The sequence below is a fragment of the Elephantulus edwardii genome, unplaced genomic scaffold (assembly GCF_000299155.1).
Source record: "Elephantulus edwardii isolate Elephantulus edwardi_28Jun2011 unplaced genomic scaffold, EleEdw1.0 scaffold00008, whole genome shotgun sequence".
NCBI lineage: Eukaryota > Metazoa > Chordata > Mammalia > Macroscelidea > Macroscelididae > Elephantulus > Elephantulus edwardii.
In genome coordinates this window covers 19,863,420-19,870,507 of record NW_006399758.1, presented here as the reverse complement: position 1 = coordinate 19,870,507, position 7,088 = coordinate 19,863,420, and the positions used below count along the sequence as shown (strand labels likewise).

Here is a 7,088-nt window from a genome sequence, read left to right as displayed (position 1 = left end):
ACTGGGAGGAGGGTAGAGAGAATAGTGCAACAATGAATGAGTGGAAGCCCAAAATCTCTGTAAATGTTTATGAAAATTAATAAAATATAATTATAGGAAAAAAAAAGAAAAAAAAAGTACTCAAAATATTAAAAAATAACATGAAATTACAGTATTTACAGTTTTGAAACATTAATTACAATATTCAGAGTGTTCTTTCCCAATTCCTCCCTGTCATTCTCATTTTAATTAATCCTTATATCCTATTCTCTGAAGGAATTGGCAAAAAACAAAGCCCTAGGAATTGATAGCATACCAATGGACATATTTCAACAAACAGACACTGCCCTGAATGCACTCACCAAGTTGTGCCAAGAAATCTGGAGGACAACCACCTGGCCAGCTGACTCAAAGAGATCCATATTTGTTCTTATTCCAAGAAAAGGTGACTCAACAGAGTGTGTAAATTATAAAACAATACCATTAATATCACATACAAACAAGATTCTGCTGGAAAATTATCCAAAAACTAATGGAACAGCATATCAACAAAAAACTGCCAGATGTGCAGGCTAGGTTTAGAAGAGGCTGTAGTATGAGGCATATTGTAACTCATGCTAGATGGATATTGACAGACAGTACCAGAGAGATGAAGGTCTATCTGTGTTTCATTGACTATATAAAGGCTGTCACAACAAACTATGGCTAACTTTGAGAAGAATGGGAATCCCAAAACACTTTATTGTGCTTATGCAAAATCTCTGCTTGGACCAGGAGGCAGTCATCAGAAGAGACCAGTGAAATAGTTCATGGTTCAAATTTGAATAAGGAGGATGATGCGCTCGCTGCAGAAGGTCAAGGACTGAAGCCTTCAATATGGATTGAAGCTCAGCATCAAGAAAAAAACATATTCTCACCACTGGTTTGATTGGTAGCATCATTATAGACAATGAATATGAGATTGTTAACAGCTTTAGGTTGCTTGGCTCCTTGATCTACACTCTTGGTACCAACAGCCAGGGAATCAAAAGATGAGTTGCATTGGGAAAGTCTGCTGTCAGGGACCTCTCCAGAGTACTGAAGATAAAAAAAGTCAGTTTGGAGACTAAGATGTGCCTGATCCAAGTCATAGTCTTTGCGATTACTTGCTATGCATCAGAAAGCTGGACAATGACTAGATATGATAGGAGAATTGATGCCTTTGAGCTTTGGTGCTGGAGAAGAGTATTGAATATCCCACGGACTGCATAAAAAACAAATAGATATGTCTTGGAAAAAGAGCAGCTAGACTGCTTTTTTGGAAGCAAGGATGATGAAGCTTCATCTCACACACTTTGGGCATTCAGTAAGGAGGGGCTATGCCTTGCAAAGTGACATAATGTCTGGAAAACTGAAGGGCCAGTAAAGGAGAGGAAGAACCACAGTCAGATAGATTGACAGAGTAACTGCAACAATGTGTTAAACTATGTCAGAGATGATGGAAATGGCACAAGACAGGAAAGGGTGCAGATCTGTTGTTCATAGGGTCACTATGAACATACTCACCTACTCAACAGCACCTAAAAACAACAAGAGACCAAGAAGTAATTGTCTGAACAGAGCCTGAGAACACTGCATGATTTAAATCCAGGAAATTTGTGCATCATGGTTGTCTTCTTTTTCCATACCAATTCAATCTGTATGCTGAACAAGTAAATAGAAAAGCTAGACTGACTGTGAAAGCTAGGTTATTTATATGTATAGTCTATTCATGAAAGGATTATCCAGTTTGGGTCTTCCTTTCTATTTAAATTGTGCAAGATCAGTTGTAGAAATCAGGAATCTTGCTGTAAAGAAGCAGAGAATGCAGCGTGCATCGCATCTGGTGGGACCAAATGTTGCCGTGTCAGTCAGATCTAGACCTACATGTAGGAAAGCACCAATAGTCATAGCAGAGAACAATAGAATGACATGAGATAGAGCTCAACTGGGACTACTCCCACGTGGAGCCAGAACCAGGAACTTTCACCCAAGTTTGCTATAGGATCTGATTGCCAGAGTAGGAGGTGAATGCCATAATTGGCAAGAATAGGAGAGTTTTGTAACCCTGACCTAAGCAGTGAGCTTGAAGGTCAAAGTGCTTGCAATTGCACTCAAGAAGCTATCTTAGTGAGGAATTGCATCCTGTTGCCAACCTGAATTCTAACCTGTTAACATCCTATAACCGTAGACATGTTTCTGTGAGATCTCTATAGCTATTGCAACAGATTTTGTATTCAGTAGTTTATCAGTGAATGGCTGCAGTTGATGTTAAGATTATTATTATAAGTAGGTGGACGAGTATGAGGAGTATGTCTGACCTCATGAGAATTAGTTTTGTATTGTGAATGTAGTTGATGGGAGAGTTCCCAGTTGTACATTTAGAAGAGTTCAAATGCAGTCATTTTTGTGCCACCATCACTCTTTTACACATCTGTCAGAGATTATGAGGATGGTGCAGGTTAGGGCAAGAGTCTGAACTATTGTTCATAAGGTTACTTTGAGTCGTAGTGATAGCACACAACAATAACAATATTCCTATTTTTAATATTGTCCTACATGAATGCTTTGTCATTTTTCCATAACAGAAACTAAACAAAAAGGATACCAGTAGATATATCAGTTATAGAATGCCAACCTTGTACAATTTCTTGCAAAGGTGAAATTGCTAATATTTATTAGGTATGACAGGAAGCTCTTTGTAAATTAGTCTATAGGGTGACGCGCTGCTAATTCAAAGGCTGAAGGGTTTTGGTTTTTAGAATTCACTAGCTGCTTTGGGAGAAAGGGGAAGAGATAGACAATTCCTTCCTGTGTGATTTACAGCCTCAGAAAACCCACTGATGAGTCAGTTATGAGTCAATTTCAACTCAACGGCAGTGAATTCGAGTATCAGATCTCATCAACAATTTTGGAAGCATCATGACCTTTTAAATTAGGCTTCTGACTGAGGTGGGAAGTGTTCCTTTAGTGCTGCCCGCGTAGCACACACAAATGTGTGGCTGAGCAGGAAAGGGTTGTTGACTTGAGAAATGGAGTCATGGGAGCCTAGGCCTGGGCCTGGCGGGCTGGGTGTGGCCTATTCCTCTGATCTGCGCCCAGGAGGGCCGGCCGAGGCGCCAATTCCTCGGGAATAAGCAGGATTGCAGATGGAGCGAGTGGAATTTTTTTCTGATCATTGTTACAGCGTCTGCTCCATAAGACAGCCGGATTTAAAATATTTTGACAACAAAGATGATGAATCTGATACAGAAGCATCAAATGACTTGCCAAAACTTACAGATGGAATCAAGGCCAGAAACCGAAATTAGAACTACCTGGTCCCCAGTCCTATACTTAGGATTCTAGACCACACTGCCTTTGCTACAGAAAAATCAACTGATATTGAAATTTTTGATGAAGAATGTGACTCACCTGAATCCGTTACCAGCAGACCCAAGAGGAGAGCCCTATAGAAGTCCACACAGCTGAAGATGTTCCAATCGCTGCAGAGGTCCATGCAATCTCTGAGGATTACGACCTAGAGACAGAAAACAATTCTTCTGAGAGTCTCCACGACCAGACTGACAAAGAGCCACCAGCTAAACTCTATAATATAAATTCTTGACAAGAGCCAGGCTTTGAATGTGACCTCCCAGCAGAAATGGCCTTTGCTCAGAGCTAATAGCAGCGGCCTCTATAAATGCGAACTTTGTGAGTTCAACAGCAAATATTTTTCTGATTTAAAGCAGCATATGATCCTGAAGCATAAGCGTACTGATTCAAATGTCTGTCGAGTCTGCAAAGAAAGTTTCTCTACCAACATGCTTCAGATTGAGCATGCCAAACTCCATGAGGAGGACCCGTATATTTGTAGTGTGACTACAAAACAGTCATTTTCGAGAACCTCAGCCAGCACATTGCGGACACTCATTTCAGTGACCACCTCTATTGGTGTGAGCAGTGCGACGCGCAGTTCTCCTGAGCAGTGAGCTCTACTTACATTTCCAGGAGCACAGCTGTGGTGAGCAGTACTTGTGTCAGTTCTGTGAACATGAGACGAATGGTCCAGAAGATTTGCATAGCCACGTGGTAAAAGAGCATGCGTGCAAACGAAGAGAGCTAAGTGATAAATATAACAATGGAGAACATGGACAATACAGCTTGTTAAGTAAAATTACCTTTGACAAACGTAAAAACTTCTTTGTATGTCAAGTGTGTGGCTTCCGGAGTAGACTTTGTACCAATGTGAACAGGCATGTGGCTATTGAACACACTAAAATTTTCCCTCATGTGTGTGATGACTGTGGGAAAGGCTTCTCGAGTATGCTAGAATATTGTAAGCATTTAAATTCACATTTATCTGAGGGAATTTACTCATGTCAGTATTCTGAATATTCAGCAGGGCAAATTGAAGATCTTAAAATTCATTTAGATTTTAAACATTCAGCTGACTTACCTCACAAATGCAGTGATTGCTTGATGAGGTTTGTAAATGGAAGAGAATTAATAAGTCACCTTCCAGTTCATGAGACAACTTGATTGTCTTTTGTATTTATCTTACATAATGTCAATGTAAGAGAAAATACTACGACTGATTTTTTTTTCTGGTTTACTTTTTTTTTTTATTCAATTTTATTAGTTTTAATGAACATTTACAGAGATTTTGGGTTTTCATTCATTCATTGTTGCACTGTACAACTGATTTTTTGGGACATAATTAAATGTATCACTTAAAAAAAAAAAGAAATGGAGTCATGAGGACCCCTGGTTTGTTTACTTAACTGTAACTAACTTTTTCCTTTTGAACTAAATTGAATGCTCCTCAGAGTGCAAAATACTGGAAAACCAAGCAATTTTTGATTAACTCTGTGTAAAAGGAACATGATCGGCATAAAGATGGCCATATCTGACCTCTGTGATCTCCACAAAGGGGAAGCTTTATCACGACACACCTACTCACTTTCACAAATGTTGTTATTAGTAAGATGATTTGTAAAGGGGGAGGAAATCCCTCAAATATACATTAATGAAATAAAATGCAAATAGAAGAGTTTGTAAAACACAATATACGTGCAATCACAGTATATATGAAAGAGGCTTCTGAGAAATTTCAGTTTGCTCTAATGAGGTTTTTGTCCTATTAATTTTTATTCTTAATGCTTGCATTCATCTGAATATTCCTAATTTGTATTCCCATCAGGCAATCCATTTCAGTTAACTGAGCAAACAGATCTGTAACAGTCCATCTCACATGAATATCCTCGGAAGGGTTAGGGTTAGGTTTGTTGTTATTGTAGTTATGTGCCATCGAGTCACCTGTGACTCATAGTGACCCTATGTACATTAGCTCTGAATCCTGCCCTATACTGAGCCAATCTCATCATCTCTGACAGAACTAATCTCATTTCTTCAGCCACTGAGTCAATCTATCTCATTCTGGGTTTTCCTTTCCTATCTGTCCCTCCATCCCTCCAAGCATGATGTCCTTCTCTGAGGACTGATCTCTCCTGACCACATGTCTAAAGTATGTAAGACAGAGCTTCATAATTCTTGCTTCCAGCAAAGAGACACAGGATTGTATCCCATCAGCCCTCCTAAGCATAAAATAAATTGTAGCATATATTATCACGATATAATGCAGTGTCCAGAAATTACTTTTAAAAATGGCTTTCCTAGCCATTGATTGTGACATGTAGATGAGTGAGAATGTGCAAATAGGGCATGTTAGTTTATGCACAAGGGGATTCAGTTTAGTACAAAAGGGTAGAGTTAGTTACAATTTTCTCTATTAAATTCCTTTTACATAACTCTGCTTTCAAGCAGTTTGATAAAGTAGGGTATCCACATTTTGGCAAATGGACTGTCGTAACATTTTAATGTTACTAATTTAGGATATCTCTGGAAAATTCCTGATTGGAAGGATACTTGGTAGGTAGTCTTCCAGGCCAGGCCTTTGTACTTTTGTAGATTTTTTTTGTTTGGTTTTTAGTTTTTTGGTTGTGTGGTTGTTTGCTTGTTTGTTTTGTTTTCCTTTTTAATGATTATCAGTTACAAAGAAAACCATTCTGGAAAAAAAAATTGCTTAGCTCCTGAGTTTCATCACGTCCCTTCCCTTCACAGATAGAATCACTGGCGATTAAATGGCAGACAGAAGCCTATTTGTTACTCTCAATTTTTGCCAAAATAGGCAAAAGACGCCAAAGCACAGAAATCTTGGCTGACTTTTTGCCTGCATGAATTTCTTTCTCAGTCCATTTAGTTATTTCTTTCAGCTCCAGAACTACCTCCTTCAAGTTGATATGTTTCTTCCTGCTGTCAACAGAGTGCCATGCAAATGTAGGTTACCCTAGGAGTTATCTGGCATTAAAAAAATTGTTAAGCCCAATTTCTCATCCCAGACAAAGCTTTGTGTGCCATTTAATTATAATTAGCAAACAAAGCCTATTTCATATATTCTGCCCAGAGTGCCAACTGCAGCAATCACACAGAATCTGGTAATTGAGAGACTTAAGATATACTGTGGTGCTGGAAAATAGTATTGAATATACCATGGACTGCTAGGAGAACAAACAAGGTCATCCTAGAAAGCGCAAGGTTTCTGAAGCTTTGTCTGACATAATTTGGACACGTTGCAAGAAGGGACCAGTCCTTGGAGAGATACGTTATGCTTGGGAAGGTAGAAGGACAGAGCAAGAGAAGAAGACTCTTGATGAGATGGATTGATTAACTGGGGTAATGATGGTAGGTGTGTCAGAGACAATGAGATTGGCATAGGATAGAGCAGGGTTTAGGGCTGTTGTACATAGGGTCACTATGAGTCACAGGCAACTCAGTGGCACATAACCACAACAGATCTATTTAGAGGAAGCTTTGGTGGCTTAGTGGCAAGAAGCTGTGCCCCAAGGCATGTGACTCAAAGCCACCAGGTCCTCTGTGGGAGAAAGATGGGCAAACATCTCTTGTGCAATTAACTGCATCTTAAAACCCACCAGAGTGTCAGCTATGGATTGGTTCCTACACTAGGATACACAACAAGAAGATCTATTTATATAAGACTTTGAGAGAAGTAAAGGATGTGCTTAAGTGAGAGAGAAAAGCACAGCTAACAC

The 7,088-nt window shown here is 39.2% G+C and overlaps 1 pseudogene; it reads left to right on the top strand.

Moving 5' to 3' along the window:
* Positions 1-2,190: 2,190 nt before the first annotated feature.
* LOC102867346 lies at positions 2,191-4,518 on the top strand (annotated as a pseudogene).
* The last annotated feature ends 2,570 nt before the right edge of the window (positions 4,519-7,088 follow it).